The sequence below is a fragment of the Trichechus manatus genome, unplaced genomic scaffold, assembly GCF_000243295.1.
Source record: "Trichechus manatus latirostris isolate Lorelei unplaced genomic scaffold, TriManLat1.0 scaffold00115, whole genome shotgun sequence".
NCBI classification, from domain to species: Eukaryota; Metazoa; Chordata; class Mammalia; order Sirenia; family Trichechidae; genus Trichechus; species Trichechus manatus.
This window is the reverse complement of record NW_004444051.1, coordinates 9,227,591-9,247,509: the sequence shown is the minus strand read 5'-3', so window position 1 is coordinate 9,247,509 and position 19,919 is coordinate 9,227,591. Positions and strand designations below refer to the sequence as shown.

General features: G+C 38.7%; 1 non-coding gene and 1 pseudogene across 1 annotated transcript; both read left to right on the top strand.

Annotated features, from left to right (window-relative positions):
* Positions 1-1,249: 1,249 nt before the first annotated feature.
* LOC101357234 (putative homeodomain transcription factor 1) lies at positions 1,250-4,008 on the top strand (annotated as a pseudogene).
* A 13,912-nt stretch (positions 4,009-17,920) lies between these two features.
* On the top strand, positions 17,921-17,994 carry TRNAN-GUU (transfer RNA asparagine (anticodon GUU)). Its single transcript has one exon. It is a non-coding gene; the product is annotated as a tRNA-Asn (tRNA).
* The last annotated feature ends 1,925 nt before the right edge of the window (positions 17,995-19,919 follow it).

The window sequence follows — 19,919 nt, the reverse complement described above, 5'->3', positions numbered from 1 at the left end:
ATGAGAAACTATTTGTTCTGTAAACCTTCATTTAAGCACAATAAAAAAAAAAAAAAGGTCTGTCTTGAAGTGCAACAGCTGTCAGTGTTAGGATACTATTCCTATGCCTACCAGGAAGACCAGTTAATACGACTATTATTCAAATTTACACACCAATCACTAAGGCCAAAGATGAAGAAATTGAAGATTTTTATGAACTTCTGCAGTCTGAAATTTATCAAACATGCAATCAAGATGCATTGATAATAATGCAGCTCTGGACCCGCTGAGTCATGGCCTGACCCGGCCCAGCCTAGAGAGGACAAACACCCACTCACAGTCTCACTGCCCCAAAGCAGCTGCTTCCCGGGCTCTGCCTTTTCCAACTGGGCACAAAAGCCTTTAGCTTGTTGCTCCTGGTGGCCTAGCTATGACCCCTGTCTTCATCATCTAGTACTGCTATAACAGAAATACCACAAGTGGATGGCTTTAACAAAGAGAAATTTATCTTCTCACAGCCTATTAGGCTAGAAGTCCAAATTCAGGGGGTCTCCTCCAGGGGAAGGCTTTCTCTGCCAGCTCTGGAGGAAGGTTCTTGTCATCAATTTTACCCCGGACTAGGAGCTTCTCTGTGCAGGAACCCTGGGCCAGAGGATGGTGCTCTGCTCCCTGGCTGCTTTCTTGGTGGTATGAGGTCCACCTCCTCTGCCTGCTTCCCTCTCCTTTTATCTCTTGTAAGATAAAAGGTGATGCAGGCCACACTCCAGGGAAACTCCCTTTACATTGGACCAAGGATGTGACCTCAGTAAGGGTGTTACAATCCCACTCTAACCCTCTTTAACATAAAATTATAATCACAAAATGGAGGACAACCACACAATACTGGGAATCATGGCCTAACCAAGTTGGCACATATTTTGGGGGACACAATTCAATCCATGACAACCTCCTTCACTTTTTCTCTCTTCTTTTCCCAGTTTATTCTTTCCTTATTTTATGGTCAGTTTGGTGACCCTGTACAAAGTCGGGTTTGGAGGGCATGGTTTCTATGGCAAAAGACTGCCTTCCTCTGGGCGCTGGGCTGCTGGCTTCTTCCGAAGCTGGGGCGACCTCTGGCATCTCTGCGTTGAGGGGAAGATGCAGCATTCAGGCCCTCCGCGCTACCCGGGGTGCCACAGCCAGGCTGGGGCCACTGAGGAGGAGGGCCTCGGGCACCAGACTGCACAGCAGCGGACACCAGTGAAATCCCGTTCTCTGGCTGGAGACACAGATGGCCTCAAATGAGAGAGATGCTATATTGTGGTATCAAAAGAAGTTAGGAGCACATGTTCATCAGATATGAGAAAAGTCAATCAAACAGACTTAGATTAAGGACTTAAAAAACAACCAAAACAGATGGGTCACATAAAGCCAGACTTCATTGATGTTGCCTCAATCAGAGGCTCAACATTTGCCAAAGCCAAACCTGAAATTCCATGAACATCTCTGACTCAGAAGGGACTTTTTGAGTTGCATTTTTTCCATTGTTCAGCAGTTAGTGGATTCAGGTTGCCTCTCAAAGAATATTTGGCTGTTACTGCTTTACCACATGCAAGTTATCGCAATTGTGTTGTACTTAAAGATGCCTATTATGAAAGGTCGCTGAGTCAGAATCGACTGGACGTCAACTGGTTATTGTGAATGTAAATGAAGTGCTTGGACCCTTGTGCCTTTTGCTGCTCATGGGAACTGTCCGCTGTGAAATTGTGTCTACTCAGATAACACAACTATCAGGAAACAATGGAAATCAGAGACGAAGAACACTACGAAAAACTGTAAATGATGATGGGAACCAAGAAAATGGAAATAATGCCTCTTCTGATAAAGTCAGAGGAGTAGAAACTTTGGAGTCTATACACTTTATTAGTGGTTTTGGGGAGAGTCTCTTTGGCAACAGGACTAAAGGAGTAAATTAATATCAAAAAAAGGGACTGAAACTGAGAATGACACAAGCTGTCCACATCCTATCTTTAAGAAAAGACCATGTCGACCAGAGATGAGAAAGTGGCAAACAAGAGAGAAGGCAAAATTTTTGGATGGAGATAAGTCCTGTAGGGAGGCTTTTAGGCATTTCAGTAACGGGATTTCAGATGATATGTGAAGTGAGGAAGACGGTGAAGCACGGACACAGATGATATTATTGTGTAGGAGTGTGGAATGTACCTCAAGTGACAATGGTTGTGAAGTTTAGAAAGTCCATATTTCCAAGGTACCTAAACTCTCAGGTAAAGAAAACCACTTCAAGGTGATATCATGTTGTGCGGGATTCATATAGTGTGGCTGAGCTGGAATTTGAATCAGCAGCTTCAGCCAGGGCTCTAAGTCTGGCATGAACGGTGGCTCTCAAAACCTCAACACATCAAGAAGAGACTCAGAAAGAACCCTCCATGATTCGGAGACTGAGGATATGTTATGTGACAAGTTGCTGCATGGCCCAGAGTGCCAGTTGTCTGTCACCAGTGACAGTGAGGGGGGCCATGTGAACACCCTTCACTCAGGGACCAAACACGACTCCAAAGAGGATGTTTTTCAGCAGAATCATTCATTCTGGCTTCATAAATCAAGTCCTGCCTCTGATCAAGTTAGTGCAATAATCTGGGAAGAGAATGAGTGCAAAAAGATGGATATGTTTGTATTGGAAATAAGTGGCATCATTATGAACAGGGTTAATGCGTATCAGCAAGCAATAGGTTATCAGTTGCTGGGAAATGTCACCATTGGATTAGCATTTTTTTTTCCTTTTATACATAGAATTTTCCATGAGCAGAACCTTGACCAACTGAAGTACATTTCTACTGAGGAGATCTTGATTCTCTTCTGTGGGGAACCACCAGTTATACCTATTATTATTTTGTCCGTAATTAATTTTTTTGAACGATTGTGTCTTAGTTTTTTTTTTTTTTATGATGTGTGTAGCAGAGAGAACATATAAGCAGAGATTTTTATTTGCAAAACTCTTCAGCCATATTGCATCTGCCTGGAAAGCAAGGAAATATGAAATACCTCATTTCAGACTTAAAAAGGTGGAGAATATTAAGATAAGGTTATCACTTCATTCCTCTCTAAAGAGATGGGGTCCACAGTGTTCAGTTGATGTGGTTGCATCTTCCATCTTCTTACCGACAATTTTGATTGCTTTCATTTGTTCTGTGCAGATTCTCCAAGGACATAAAACTTTCCTTAACGACGAATATAACTGGAAGTTTTTGATCTGAGAAACAGCTTTACTGCTTTTCTTACTGCGCCTGGCCTAACTGGGATCTGAAATAAGAAATACAGCAATGTTTCCACATTACTTGCTGAACAGATTAATTTATATCATAAGATGGAAAAAAGGCCAAGTAAGAAAGAACAGCTCACTCCAGTAAACAATGTATTCAAGTTGTCCACCAAGTTGTTGAAAGAACTGGATGTTACTGAACCCTGGAAGATGGGCCCTTGTCCATCTCTCTCAGACCTGCCAATAATCTATACACCGACCTCTGACAAAGAGAAAGTGAATTTATTGCAACGTGCAGAGCAAAGAGCTGGGAGAAAGTTTCTCTGATCCAACTCCCTAAGTGATGGGGAAGCAGGGCTGTTATGTGATTTGGGAAGCAAGATGGCAACCTCAAAGGTGTATTGGGGAGGGAAAATTCTAGAAGGTGGCCAGGAAACAGGAGGTGATGTGGTTCTTGTCGGACCTCTTGCTTCAGAATAGGGTCTGGGTGATGATTTTCCTTCTGATTCATTCCACAGGTTGCTGCGTCCTCTGCTGAGGTCAATTAGTGGTCACAGCTGGCCCTTCTGCAAATGCGGGGCAGGCCATATCTGGCTTGGGCTAGTTTAAGGACTAGAGGAAATTTACTGGACACACCATTTAGACTTTATGGACTGACAATGAATCCCTTAATCTACAATATCACATGAGTAGTTATCCTTTCTGCTGGCTCAGGGGTTGTTAGTGATCTTCTAGGATTTAATATAAGACTGTGGAAAATTAAATCATAAGCTGAGTCATTTTCCTGGACTTTCCCCTTGCTGGCATCAGCACTTACCCATAAAGGAAGGAGATGACTGCAGAAACAAGTGAGAGCTCCACCTGCTTGTACACATGCAGAGGTGCCCTCAGCTATGCCAAATCTATCCAGTGGTATTTTCAGAAGAACAAACTCTCTTCCAACTGGGTGTGCATACTAAAAACTTTTATGGGTTTGAAATTATATGAATAGTCAGAAGACTAAAGACTGTACGTTATGGTAACACAAAGAAATAACTTTCTAAGTTAGGAGATTTATTCTGGGCACTACAGTGCCATTATGTTTACATGGAAAGTCTTTTGGGTAACTATGGTAGATGCCCAAGCATGAAACAAATATTCTTCGTTGGAAATATACAAAGTCAGTACTTTTCAATGACAACCTATGGAATTAGAGATTTCATTTCTCCAGCAATAAGAGATCAAATTTATACTATTCTAGGTTGAATCCAAATAAAAGAACTTTACTGGGGAAAAAAAAAGATACATTGATAATTACTAGTGATTGGAATGCGAAAATTGGAAATGAAGAAGATTCAGTGGCTGGAAAATATGTCCTTGGTGATAGAAATGATGCCAGAAGAAATGATGAAGTAAAAGATCTGAACAGAGATTTCAAAGGGCAGCTTGAGAAGATAAAGTATTATAATGAAATGTGCAAAGACCTGGAGTTAGAAAACCAAAAAGGAAGAACATACTCAGCATTTCTCAAGCTGAAAGAACTGAAGAAAAAATTCAAGCCTCGAGTTGCAACACTGAAAGATTCAATGGGCAAAATATTGAAGGATGCAGGAAGCATCAAAAGAAAATGGAAGGAATACACAGAGTCACTGTACCAAAAAGAACTGGTCAACGTTCAGCCATTTCAGGAGGTAGCATATGATCAAGAGCCAATGACACTGAAGGAAGAAGTTCAAGCTGCACTGAAGTTATTGGTGAAAAGCAAGGCTCAAGGAATTGACAGAATAGCAGTTGAGATGTTTCAACAAATGGATGCAACGCTGGAGGTGTTCACTCTTCTAGGCCAAGAAATTTGAAGACAGTTCCCTGGCCAACCGACTGGAAGAGATCCATATTTGCACCCATTCCCAAGAAAGGTGATCCAACACAATGTGAAAATTATCGTACAATATCATTAAATCACACGCAAGTAAAATTTTGCTGAAGATCATTCAAAAGTGGTTGCAGTAGTACATTGACAGGGAACTGCCAGAAGTTCAAGCCAGATTCAGAAGGGGATGTGGAATGAGGAATATCATTGCTGATGTCAGATGAATCTTGGCTGAAAGCAGAGAATACCAGAAAGATGTTTACCTGTGTTTTATTGACTATGAAAGGCATTTGACTGTGTGGATCATAACAAGTTATGGATAACATTGAGAGGAATGGTAATTCCAGAACACTTAATTGTGCTCATGTACTTAGACCAAGAGGCAGTTGTTCAAACAGAACAAGGGGATACTGCGTGGTTTAAAGTCAGGAAAAGTGTGCGTCAGGGTTGTACTCGTTCACCAGACCTATTCAATCTGTATGCTGAACAAATAATCCGAGAAACTGGATTATATGAAGAAGAACACGGCATCAGGATTGGAGGAAGTTTCATTAGGGCTTGGTATTATTCAGAGCATCTGCAGACAAACCAGTTACTGTGGCCCAGTCCTCATCTGGAAAACCCTAGAGTACGGTTTGTTTGTTGGGTTCAGAACTGATTTTTGGTTCTGAAGCCTCCAATTCAATGAGATATCTGGATCTTTAGTAGAGTGAATCCCAAACTCCAGGTTTTGGTCTCTGATAATGGGTGAGACAGATGATGGGGATAAGATGGGGGTGGTGTAGGGAGCAGAATGAGAGAAGGATCCACATACATTCCAGGAGCTATGTATATCAACATCACCCATTTTAGACTTAATGAGGAATGAGATTGAACACTAAGAACTGGAATTATCCATTTTATTAGACATAGTCCTTTATGCCAGTGTCATTACCAGGAGAATATTCCAACTTATTATTGGAATGATCTTATATTCAGAGATGTTCCCCTGAGTGGAAAAACTGAAAAAAGGGGAAGATACGGTATAAAAATTGGAGGAAAGGATATTTGAGACACAGTGAGCTGTTGCTCATTCGTCTATGAAACAATAAAAATAGATGGATATTCATTTCTAAAATGGTTACCAGAACCTATCCCAAACCATAAAGGTAAATTATCCATGACAGTGTGGTAGACTGACAAATGTGTGCTGCTGAAATGAGTTAGAGTTGGACTTCATCTTGGCTCTATCACTTACTGGCTATGTATTCACTGGTATCTTACTTAACACAATTGGCTACTGATTCCTCTTACGAAAATACTGATGTTAGTATTTACTATATATGGCTATTGTGAGAATTAAAAAAGGAAATGCAAGCAGAGCACTTAGATACCATGCTTAGCAATAATAATGCTGCAAAAATTATTAATTCCATTGTTTTTTCTCAAAAGTTCTACAGCCTGGTGTTAAAAAAATAGAGAAGCAAAACAAAACAAGCACAAACCAAGACAGCATGATCTTACCAGTAAATAGCAAGTTTCTGTACCTATGGTTTAGAGATTCAGAATAGAATCTTGAGAAAATGGAGACAGAATAGGCACAGGTACTTCTTTTACATAGCTCCAATTTTTCTGATTATAAAATAAATAGTGTATAATAGAGAATACACTAAAACTCAGACAAGTATGGATTTAAAAAAGGAAACACTAAACCGTATCTTCCCATGAAAGAAAGTTACTTTTTTAAAAATAGGCTTTATTTTTTAGAACAGTTTTAGGTTCACAGAAAAATGGTGCAGAAAATACAAACCAAAAAAACCAAACCCATTATCATCAAGTTGATTCCGACTCATGGAGACCCCGTGTGTGTCAGAGCAGAACTGCATTTCATGGGGTTTTTCAATGGCTGCGGCCTTTTGGGAGTAGATTGTCATGCCTTTCTTCCATGGTGCCATTGGGTTGATTTGAACTGCCAACCTTTTGGTTAGTAGCCAAGCACAAAGTGTTTGCACCACCCAGAGACCTCTGCAGAATATACAGAGTTCCAAAAACCTCCTCCCCACCACCACACACACAGTTTCTCCTGTTATTAACATCTTGCGTTAGTGTGACATATTTGCTACAACTGATGAACAAATATTGATACACTATTATTAACTGAAGTCCACAGTTCACATTTTGGTTCACTCATTGTGTTGTATAATACTATGGGTTTTGACATTTACATCATATTATTTATTCACCATCGCAGTATCATACAGAGTAGTTTCACTGTCCTCAGTATGCCCTGTGCTCCACCTATTAATTCCTCCTTCTTCCCCTGCACCCCTGACCCCACTAATCTTGTTGCTGTCTCTATAGCTTTGCCTTTTACAGAATGTCCTATAGTTGGAATCATACAGTATGTAGCTTCTCAAACTGGCTTCTTTTGCATCTTAATATGCACTTAAGGTTCTTCCATGTCTTTTGTAGCTTGACAGCTCATTTCATTTTATCTTTGGATAATGCTTCATTGTATGGAGGTACCACAGTTTTGTTTTGGTTTGTTTTGATTTTGTTTTTACCCTTTCACCTATTGAAGGACATCTTGGTTGCTTCCAACTTTTGGCAATTATGAATAAAGCTTCTATAAACATTTTTGTGCAGGATTTTGTGTGGAAACAAGTTTTCAACTAGTTTGGGTAAATACCTAGGAGTGTGATTGCTGGATTATACGTAAGCCTTTGCTTAGTTTTGTAAAAAATTGCCAGACTATCTTCCAAAGTGGCTGATCATTTTGCTTTTCCACCAACAACATTTGGTGTTGTCAACGTTTTGGATGTTAGCAAGAAAGCCACTTTATAAAAACTTTTTATTTGGAAGTAATTATAGATTCACAGGAAGTTGCAAAGACAGTACAGAGAGATCTGTGAAGTTTGCACCCAGTTTTTCAAAATGATTATACCCATTGCCTTCAAGTGGTTTCTGACTCATAGCGACCCTATACGACAGAGTACAACTGCCCCAGAGGGTTTCCAAGGCTGTAATCTTTATTAAAATTAGAAAACTGATATTGGTACAATGTGTGTACAGTTCTATGTCATTTTATTCCATGTGTAGTTTGTGCAACCACCACCATAGCCTAGTACAGAACTATTTCATTACCACAGAGATCTCCTTCATGTTACCCCTTTGTAGTCACAACCACCTCCCTCCTCATACTCCACCTAACATCTGCCTCTCACTAATCTCTTCCTCATCTATAATTTTGTTATGCAAATGGATCATACAGTATGTGATCTTTTGAGAATGGCTTTTTTCTCTCAGGAAAATGCCCTTGAGATCTACATTTCTGCATGTATCAGTAGTTTTTTCTTTTCTTATTGCTGAGTAGTATCCTGAGGTATGGTTGTACCACGGTTTGTTTACCTATTCACCTATCGAAGGACATTTTAGTTATTTCTAGCTTGGGGAGATTACATACAAAACTGCTATGAACATTCATGTAAAGTTTTTGTGTGAACGTAAGTTTTCATTTCTGTAGGATAAATGCCCAGGAGTGTGATTGCTGGGTTGTGTGGTAAGTGTATTTTTAGTTTATTAAGAAACTCTTTTCCAGAGGCTCTTTACTATTTTACAGTCTCACTATCAGTACATGATAGTGTACTGTTTCTCCCTATCCTCATCAGCATTTGTCATTGTCAGGATTTTTCAAATTATTATTATTATTTTCGCTGTTCTAATAGATGCATTGTGATATCTCATCATGGTTTCAATTTGCATTTCTCTAATGGTTGATGATGTTGAATATCTTTTATCCTCTGATAAAATGCCTCTTTATGTCTCTTGCCCATGTTGAAATTGGTTTTTGGTTGTTTTTTTTTTTACTGTGGGATTTTTGGAACAAATTAATGTTTTATTTATGTTAAAAAATCAGATTTTATAGCTGTCTATACTACAGGCATGAAAAAGTACATATTAATGCAACGTGAACTAAGCTACATACCTTTTAACTAATAATATTGACTAGTATGTAATGTCATTATAGGATCACCTTTTTATGTTCTTTTTTTTTTTATTATGGCAAATATATGGGTAACAAAATATTTGTCATTTCTACAATCTTCACATGTACAGTCTTGAGAGTTCTTTATATTTTCTAGATATGTGTCCTTTGTGACATATGTGGGTTGCAAATATTTTCTCTCTGTCTGTAGCTTATCTTTTCATCCTCTCAACAGAATATCTTACAGAACAAAGGTTTTTAATTTTGGTAAAGCCCAATTTATTGATGTTTTTCTTTTGTGGGTTGTGCTTTTGGTGTCATGTCTAAGAACTCTTCACCAAGCCCTAGGTCCTGAAGATTTTCTCCTATGTTTTTTCTAAAAGTTCTGTAGATTTACATTTTAATTTATGATCTGTTTTAAGTGAATTTTTGTATTAGCTGTAAGACTTCGGCTGAGATTTTTCTTTATCTTTCTCTCTCTCTCTTTTTTTTTTTTTTTTTTTTTGCCTATGGATATTCGCTTGCTCCAGCACCATCGTTTGAAAAGACTATCTTTCCTCCATTGAATTGTGTTGCACCTTTGTCAAAAATGAATCAGGCGTACTGGTGAGGGTACTGCTGTGCTTGCATGCTTGTTTTGTTTTGTTTCTTCTCTTTTCTTTTTCTGGGTGGCAGGGGGGATTTTCAAGCTGAATTTAAAATTCATATGTAAATGCTGAGGTCTTAGATAAGCCAAGGAAATTTTGAAAAATAAGAACAAAACTGGAGGAAACAGTACAAGATAACAAGACCTACTATAAAGCTATATTAGTTAATATGATGTGATACTGGCTCAAGTGTAGCAAACTAGACAAGGGAACAGAATAGAAATTCTAGAAACAGATTCCTTCTCAGATACAATGCCCTGGTTTGTGGTGGCAGTACAGAGCATTGTGGGAACAGATGGTCTTTTCAATAAATGTTGCTAGGTCATTTGAACATCCATTTGAGAAAATTAACCATGACACCTATTCAAATCAACAATAAAAATCAATTCCACATGGATTGAAAGTATTTATTATTTTTAACATTGAAGCAAACTAAGCCTTGACTTTCCTTTGAGGGATGATTTTTTTAATAGTTACAATTTCTTTATCAGATATAGGACTGTGCAGATTGTCTTTTTTTTTGTGTGTGTCTATTTCAGTTTTGATAAATTATGTGGGATAGATGACAAAAGGTGCAAAGTAGTTGCCATTCATCTCATGGAGACCAAAACACACACACACACACACACACACACACACACCAAACCAGTTGCCATGGACTCAATTCTGACTCATTGCCACCCCATGTGTTGCAGAGTTGAACTGCCCCATAGGATTTTCTTGGTTTTAATCTTTAGGAAGCAGATTGGCTGGGTGATTCAAATGCCAGCATTTCAGTTAGCAGCCAAGTGCTTGACCATTGTCCCACCAGCGCTCCTATGGAATGTGGTAGAAATGATGCCACACAATTTCTGTGGCTAGGTCTTTGCAGCCGTTACTTTTCTCTTGGAAACCCCGAGCCATCAGGTAAGAAGTCTGTCTTCCCTGCTGATGAGATCACATAGGCCGCGTTAGAGACCCTGGAACTGTAATGCAGAGGGAGAGTGTTGCAGTGTTCCAGTTCAGCCTCCAGAGGACCCCAGACCCAGCTGCTATCTTTCTGCAACCACATGAGAGACAGCCAGTGAAAACCACCCAGCTGAGCTTAATCAACTCCCAGAACTGTGAGAAATCATTAAATGGCTGTAGTTTTAAACGATTAAGTTTTGGGGTGATTCATTATAAAGAAATACAAAATAAAATGTTGTATTATTCGAGGAGTTTAATCAAAGATGTCAAATCTACTGGCACAAAATTCTTTATAATATCATCTTTGCATCTTTTTAAATGTCTGTAGGATCTGTAGGGAGTCCTGGTGGTGCAGTGGTTAAGAGCTTGGCTACTAACCAAAAGGTTGGCAGTTCAAATCCACCAGCCACTCTTTAGAAGCCCTATGGGGCAATTCTACTCTGTTCTGAGTTGGAATTGACTCGACAGCAATGGGATTTTTTGTTTTTTTAGGATCTGTAGGAATATCATTTTTCTCATTCCAGATGTTGATTAATTTGTAATATGGATTTTTTCTTTCTTTTTCCTTGTAAGTCTTGCAAGTGGTTTATCAAACAAACAGGCAAACAAACTACATAAAAAGCTTCTGGCTCTGTTGATTTTCTTTATTATACATCAATTTTCAGTTTATTAATTTCCTCACTTACCTTTATTATTTCCTTCCTTCTACTCCTTTTTGTTGTTAAATTCACTCTTGTTTTCCTAGATTAAGCTTAGCTGTCTGATTTTTATATATTTCTTCTTTTATAATATAAACATTTAAGCTATAAATTTCTCTGTAAGAACTGCTTTGTTTATGTGTCACAAATTTCTGAAAGATTACATTGGGTAATATCTTCATGGCCTTGAAGTAGAAAAAGAGTCTTAAAATAGGATCCAAAAATAACTAATTATAACTAAAATAATTAATGTTTTTCCAGCAGTCACAAGTATAATATATTTAAATAAGGACTATCTTAGTCATCTAGTGCTGCTATAACAAAAATACCACAAGTGCATGGCTTTTAACAAAGAGCAGTTTATTCTCTCACAGTCCAGTAGGTTACAGGTCCAAATTCAGGGCACCATCTCCAGGGGAAGGCTTTCTCTCTCTGTCAGCTCTGGAGGAAGGTCCTTGTGATGCATCAGTCTTCCCTTGGTCTGGGACCACCTCTGCACAGGAACCTCAGGTCCAAAGGATGTGCTCTGCTCCCGACACTGCTTTCTTGGTGGTGTGAGGTCTCCATGTGTCTCTGCTCGCTTCTCTCTTTTATATCTCAAAAGAGATTGGCTTAAGACACTATCCACTCTTGTATACCTCGTCAGTATAACTGCTGCTAATACATCTTATTAGATTAGATCATGGTGATTGAACTTACAACACTTAAGGAAATCACATCAGAGTACTAAATGGTACACAATTATACAATACTGGGAATTATGACCCAGCGAAGTTGACAGATATTTTGGGGAACACTATTCAATCCATGACATGGACACTAAGAAATTATGAGGAAAGACCGGTGAGTGTCACAGGATGTACTAGCAGCTCCTGATGAGAACCTAAAATGAGCATGTAATGCTGATGCTAGGAGACTCTCACCTGCCTGGGCTACAATATTTCTGGTTAGGAAAAAAGAGAAAAACAATGACAGAGAAGCTCACCCTCTGATATTTTGGAAGTTGCAGAAGGGAAGGGGCAGATAAATCTGAGAGACATTAGCACAGATGTTGATGAATGTTTTATTATTATTATTATTAAAGTTGAAGAAAGGAAAGAGTGAAGGATACTCAGAGGGCTCAAGGAATATTTCTGTGATTGACGATTAAATAAATTCAGTGTTTTCTAGTATACAGTTGCAGTACTTGTCAAAATTTTTTGTCACTAAACTACTCTTTTCTGTAAATTAAGGCAGATTTCCCCCTTTTCTTATTTTAGAATCAGTTGGTAAAGGGCTTCTTTGAGAAGATGATAAACTGAAATGTGCAAAGGCAAAGAGGGGAGGGGAGAGTGGCATGGCAGAGATTACCTTCCTAATCATCACTCTCAAAGTCAGAAAAGGAAAAGGTTCCTTACTGGTCACCTTACTCTCCTCTTGATGCAAAGATATCAATTAAACAGCACATTTTAACTGATCATCTACAAACGTCCATCATTAGGATAAGCACTATGTGGACTACAGAACCACGACATATAACTGGTGAAATTCAAAGAGCATACATTACTGAACACCTCCCATGTTCAAAAGAATGCTCTAGGGGCTGGGAATACCAGGATGAAGATCTTATGAAGATTAATATCTACTAGGAAAGAAAGAAACATGCATGCATAGAGCATAAACTCCACGCATCAGAGACTTTATATTCTTTGTGCACTCTTTTATCCTCAGTTCCTAGAATAATACCTGATTCAGAGTAATTGTTAATGGTTATTGATGTAATAAACAATATATTGAGAATAAATATAGGCATATATAAATTACAATGAAAATGCAAATGGGTATTAATTTAAAAGTAACAAAATTTAAGAATAGCAGAGAAAAGAGATGTGCGTATAAATTGGAGTATTTAGAGGAAACTTGACAATGTAGTTAATTTGCACAAGTGAGACCTGAAAGGAAGGAGGATATGATTCAGAGGAACAGCAGGGGAGAAGGAATAATCACAAACCAAGTAAGAGAAGTATTGGGTGGAGTTGAAAGAGGAGGTGGATTAGGGAGAAGACCTTATTGACTGGAGTGAACATCCAGATTAAAGAACAGAGAGGACCTAGTGTATGAAAGACCTTGGATGCTGGACAAAGCAGTTACTTTTTTACTGAGTTTAAATGTGCTAAAGCAAAGCAGCTATTAGCAACTGTTGGTAACCCATGTGTCCCATAGTTGTAGGAATAGCTTCAAGATTAGAGAGGTGACAGTAAGACTAGAGGGCTAGTGTTACTAAGTGTCTTGTGTCTTCCAAAAATTATGCGAGGTGCTATTGGATGAGTAGTGAAAGAAAATGTGGAGATTTTTAGAACTGTCTCTTTTCTTCTTTCAGAGGTTAACATCCAAAGACTCCCTCCCTGAACACCACGTTGCCTTTCTATCCTGAGTCCTAGGCTCTGTCTTCTTAGAAAGAAGCAGACCAATTTGTTGGATAAAGGCCTTTATGGAAATCATCATTAGTTATCAGCTTCCTTCCTATACAACCAACAAGTAAAGTAACATCATTTGTCTACAGCAAAAAAAATTTTCCTGGTTGATTTCCCTTTCTATCTGCAGCTACACTATTCTTTTGCCTTTGTTGATATGGTTTCACTCTGCACACCCCATCCGATTTCTTAAAAAGGACTTTTCGGTCACATCAGACAGGGCTGCTCTCTCACTTCCTGCCTTCATCCTCCATCTATTGTTTTCAATGTATTTTCAGTTTTGAAGCGTGGTTTGTTGAGTGCTAGAATAAGGATACTTGTTCCTTTTCAGGCATCATTGGAAAGCCTCTGATCAGAATTAAATGGAAAGGGAATTACTGTGATGCTAGTATCTCATTCCTGGCAGAAAATTAATCTCTTTGATGCAGATGGGGAAGATTGAAGAGAGACGGAGATTGATTGAGGGACATCTCCCCACCTGCTGGTTATCACAGGGAAGTGCAAGGACAATATTGGAAAATGAAATCAATAGTTAAAGGCCTTGCTTAGGCATTTTCCAGTTATCTTCTTTAATCTTCGTAACAACTTGCAAATAATGTATCACTTTGGGAGGTGAAATTGGGAAATACATCTTAACTGCAAAAAGAAAAAAATATTGACTCTCTTTGGGGAATACAAATTGATTAAAACGTATTAGTGCTTCTATTGTGCCAAGTATACTTCGAGGTGCTAGCATTACACAAATTAATGGGATTGCCAAATCTTCTGTCCTAGGAGTTCAGAGCCTACATAAAATTGCTATAATACAAACGGGCAAGAAATTGGTGATGAACAGTCTCTACAAACCATGGATTTCTTTATTTCCACTGGCAGTACAGAACCTCCATCCCATGCCCCATCATCTCTATTGGGCTGGAATTGACTCCTTGTCACTGTCAAACTCTATCCTTAATCCGTTCTCCAAATCACAATTGAGTTATTTTTGTTATATACAAATACAAATGAGTAACTCTTTTCACAACATTCTTCAGTTGCCTTTCTGTGTCATTCAGGATTAATGTCAAAATCATCTGTGAGGTGGTATTTTTAAAATCCCAGGGCCTAAGTCAAACTTAGTCACTTTTTTTAAAATTTAATATTTTATTGTGTTTTCAGTGAAAGTTATGGTTCCCATTCAACAATTTCTACTCAAATTGCTCAGAGACATTGGTTATATTCTTTACAATGCATGAACATTCTCATTATTTCCATTCGGGTTGTTCTATTTTCAGTAATCTAGTTTCCCTGCCCCCTTACCTTTTCATCTTTGTTTTTAAAGTAATTGTTGGTCTCATATAGATGAGTTTTTTAAAGAAGCACAGTACTCACAGGGGATATTCTTTATTTTGTGAGCCAATCTGTTTTTTAGCTAAAAGGTGACCTCAGGGGGTAGTTTTAATTCAATGTTTAAAATGTATCTCAGGGCAATAGTCTCTGGGAGTCCTCTAGTCTCAACCCAATCCAGTAAGTCCGGATTTTTTTTAAGAATTTGAGGCTTTGTTCCACATTTTTCTCCCATTCTATCAGGATTCATATACTTTGGCCCTAATCAGAATGGTCGGTTGTGGTAGCCAGGCACCATCTAGTTCTATTGGTCTCACGGTAGATGAGGCCATGGATATGTAAACTGTTAGTCCTGTAGACTAGTTCCTTCTGTGAGTCTTTGGTTTCCTTCTTTCTCTTCTGTTCCAGACGAGACCAATAATTGAATCTTAGACAGGCACTCTCAAGCTTTTAAAATCCCAGACACTACTTATCAAACTAGGATGTAGAACATAAACTTTATGAACAATTTTATGCCAATTGACCAAGTTGTCCCATGAGACTATGGTTCTAAGCCTTCAAACCCAGAAAACCAATCCCATGAGGTGTTTGGTTATGACTAAAAGGTATCCACAACTGCCCCCTGTGGGCTCTATTATATTTATGAATATATATATATGCACACATACTTGCATATACATTTACACATACATACAACTTTATATACATACATATGTACGCACATATACATACCTGTACATATATATGCCTACATACATACATATATACCCACACATATTTTTGTTGTTGTTGTTGGCGTTGCCACCCTTGGTCACTTTTGAGCACAAATCATTCAGGAGTTATTCATTCAAAGATTACATTTTAAAGTTTATAAGTGAAAAGCAACTATAAGCTGGGAGACACTTCTTGGATGAAAATAACATTAAATTAAAAAGCAAACACCCAAACAAGCCAGAAATCCAATCTGGAATATAATGATCCATAGACCAAGGCGTCATCCATTGAGACATTGGCCAAAACCTCCGTAAGAGGCAGGCACAGAATTCTTGGTCACTAAATAAAGAAATTATGGTGTTCGATCTATTCCTAAAGAATAGACGTTTACATTTTTGCTGGTTGGTATCTTCTTCAAATTCCAGGGAGTACTTCCCCTCAAAACTCCCGTAAATGCTGATGAACCACCTATCCAGTCCGTTTTTTCCATTGCAGCCTAGATTCTCAGAGAGGCATCTTTTAAAGGTAAAGGTGAATAGATTGAAACTCCAGTAAATCATTGAAAAACAAGTATAAATGAGGAGGCCACCCTGATTTTGTTTAGTACTGCAAACTACATTCCTCCCACTTCCTAGCCCCCTCACCCTGCTCAACTTTTTTTTCCTCCTCCATAGAATTTATTATTTTAAAAATATTATACAATTTAATTATTTATGTTTATTATCTATCTGCTCCCCCTCCAAAAAATAAATAAATAATAAACTACAGTCTTCCTCTGTGGTACAGCAGATGTATCCAAGTGCCTGGCTCTTAGCAGACACTCAATAAATATAAACCGAGACAATACCTGAACAGACAATATCCAGAACCAGGATTTCAGGTGGTGGACATCATCCTAATCCAACCAGACTCCTGAGTTTTAATGTGATTGAAAGGAGTAGAAAGATAAATGAGGTTCTGAACATTATCACATCTGTCCATCCCCACCCCTCACTATGTTTTCTGTCAACTCACAGATGCCTAAGAAAAAAGGAAACAGGCGCAAAATTTGATAGTCAGAATATTCAGAAATTAAGAGAAAATTACTAGAAAGTATGACATGCTGCCATCTCTATTTTGTTCCAGTTCTTTCTCAAGTTTACTCTTCAGCCAAAAATGAGAGATTGAAATTGTCACCCATTTTACTCTTAAGAACACAAACATAGAGTATGATCGAAATTTAAGAGTCTGGGAAAGGTCCCCAATTTGGTGGTAGAACACAAACTTCACGAATAGAAGATCCTGGGTTCAGTCCCTGAGGTCTTCGCTGTTAAACTACTAACAAAACCAAAACCAAACTCGTTGCCCACGCGTTGATTCCGACTCATAGCGACCCCTTAGGACAGGGTAGAACTGCCCCCTCCCCACCCCTATCCCCACCCCCTAAAGGTTTTCAAGGCCCTAATCCTTAAAGAAGCAGACTGCCACATCTTTTTCCCGCCGAGCAACTGGTGGATTCGAACCGCTGACCTTTCAGGTAGCAGCCGAGCACTTAACCATTGCACCACCAGACCTTTACCCTGCTACCAAAAAAAAAAAAAAGCCAAACACATGGCGATCCAATCGATTCCGACCACTACACCATTCCTAATTCTTTTAAAAGATTTTCCCCTAAATGGTGTTCTCCTGTTTGCTGTTCTTGCTGCTGTCTCTCCCACTTAACGTATCTTTATCTATGCAAAAACTTTCCAGTGGCTTCTCTCTCAACTGAGCAAGCAGAGAAAACTTTGTTAAGAAACTGAAAATAAACTCTGTCCGGATGTCTTTCCTTTGATTCTACTCACATTTTTGTGATCGACAGGCAGTAGCCCCACATCCTGCTCCCACACAATCAACACTCTGAAGCTCCTCTATAACTGTACGTAATAGCTATATAACTTCTGTTTTAAAAAAAACGCCATTAACATAGAAAATATGAAAGTCACAGAGTAGGGAGCATTTTTTCAATATTCGTATTCAGCAAAAGGTTCCTTTCTAGAATAGATACGGCTTAGACTGGAAGAACTAAGATAACTGCTTCAGAAAGAATAAGCATGAAAACGTCACCGTCTCTGTGGCGCAATCGGTTAGCGCGTTCGGCTGTTAACCGAAAGGTTGGTGGTTCGAGCCCACCCAGGGACGGAAGTTTTGGGCTTAGGTGTAAAGTCAAGTTTTGATGCCTTTCACAAGTGAAAGTCCTACTACTATGCCTGCTCTAATACTTTTTTTTTTTTTAATATTTTATTGTACTTCAGGTGAAGGCTTAAAGAACAGATAGTTTCTCATGTAACAGTAACACACATGCTGTTTTATGACATTGGTTAACAACGCTGCAACATTTTAACCCTCTATCTAATACTTTTTAATAATCCCGCATTCATTCGATTAAAATTTACGGAATCCCTTCGATATGTAATCAGATATAAAGTCAATCCCATCGTCTTAAGCCCAGTGTCTATACTCTCTCATTTTCTTTAAACCGTGCTGGTCCGTTTCGTAAGGTGCCCTGGTGTCGCAGTGGTTAAAGCATTTATTTGGTTGTTAACCAAAAGGTCGCCGATTCGAAATCACCAGCATTTCCCTCGGAAGAATGATGTGGCAGTCCGCTTCCGTTAAGATTTTTACAGCCTTGGAAACCCTATGGGGCAATTCTACTCTGTCCTGTAGGGTAGCTATGAGTCAGAATCCAGTCGAGCAGTGGATTGGATTGGGTTGGGTCCATTCAGTAGAATACAAAGAGCAAGCAGCATGGATCACTTGCCAAGGCCCTGCAGAGATTGCCCTCTACACTGAAATGGCGCCCCCTCTGCCCGAATCAACTTCTTGGGTCGGGCTTTGGATTTCCACTTTCTTTAGGCTTAATTTGCTGTTATTTTTCTTGATACTTGAGAAAAAATTTAAATCAGTGCAATATTGAATACGTGTGGTGATGGTGGGCATCATTTTCTCATCCCTGATATAAAAGAGAGCTGTCGTTATTTACCATTAAGAATTATGTTTGATACATAATTTTATAAATATCCTTTTTCAGATTAAGAAAGTTCCCTCCTGTTCCAAGTATGCTAAGAGATTTTTGTTTTCATAAATGGATGTTGAATATTATCAAATGTTTTTCTGCATGGATTGAGATTATTACATGATTTCCCCTTGTTCTGTTAACATGATTACATGAATTCATTGATTCTCAAGTGTTAAACCAGCTTTGCATTCCTGAAATGAACCCAGCTTGCCATATTGCATTATTTCTTTTATATTTTACTGGATACAGTTTGTTATTTACCCAGCTTACTTAGCTGCTGGTGTGAACTCTTGTAACAAAACTATCATAAGAGGAGCCTGAGATGCTGACCCTTGAGTATATCAAAACTTAATGCCACTCAGCCTGGGAGTACAATTTCATTCATTCATTCAAGAACTTCTTATTAAGCCCTATTATGTCTGCTTTACTTTCTACACTGTTAGCAACTTGAGGATAAAAGTTTCTTTTTCATCTTGATATTCTCTTTATCTAGCAAAGGTGACAATGGCATGCAGAAGAATTCGGATAAATAAAGGAATATGCCAACTTGTCAAATTCTGACACTGGGCTTTCTGGCTTGGTTGGAGACATCATGACCTGAGGAAGCAGTCCACATGAAACAAACTCACAAGAAATGAACACAGAAATCAAAATATCAAGTTTCTAAGATCAGGGTATACGTCACACAGAAGTGTTTATGTGCTGGGTCAGCACAATTGGACTAAACCAAAGCCAAGAAGTTTCCTGAATACAATCAAATGCTTTGAGGGACACAGTAGCAGGGGTAGGGGTCTGGGGACCATGCTTTCAGGGGACACCTAGGTCAATTGGTATAACAAAGCTTATTAAGAAAATGTTCTACATCCTACTTTGGTGAGTGGCATCTGGGGTCTTAAAAACCCGCTAGTGGCTGTCTAAGATGCATCAATTGGTCTCAACCACCTGGAGTAAATGAGAATGAAGAACACCAAAGACACAAGGAAAGTATTAGCCCAAGAGACAGAAAGGGCCACATAAACCAGAGACTTCATCAGCCTGAGACCAGAAG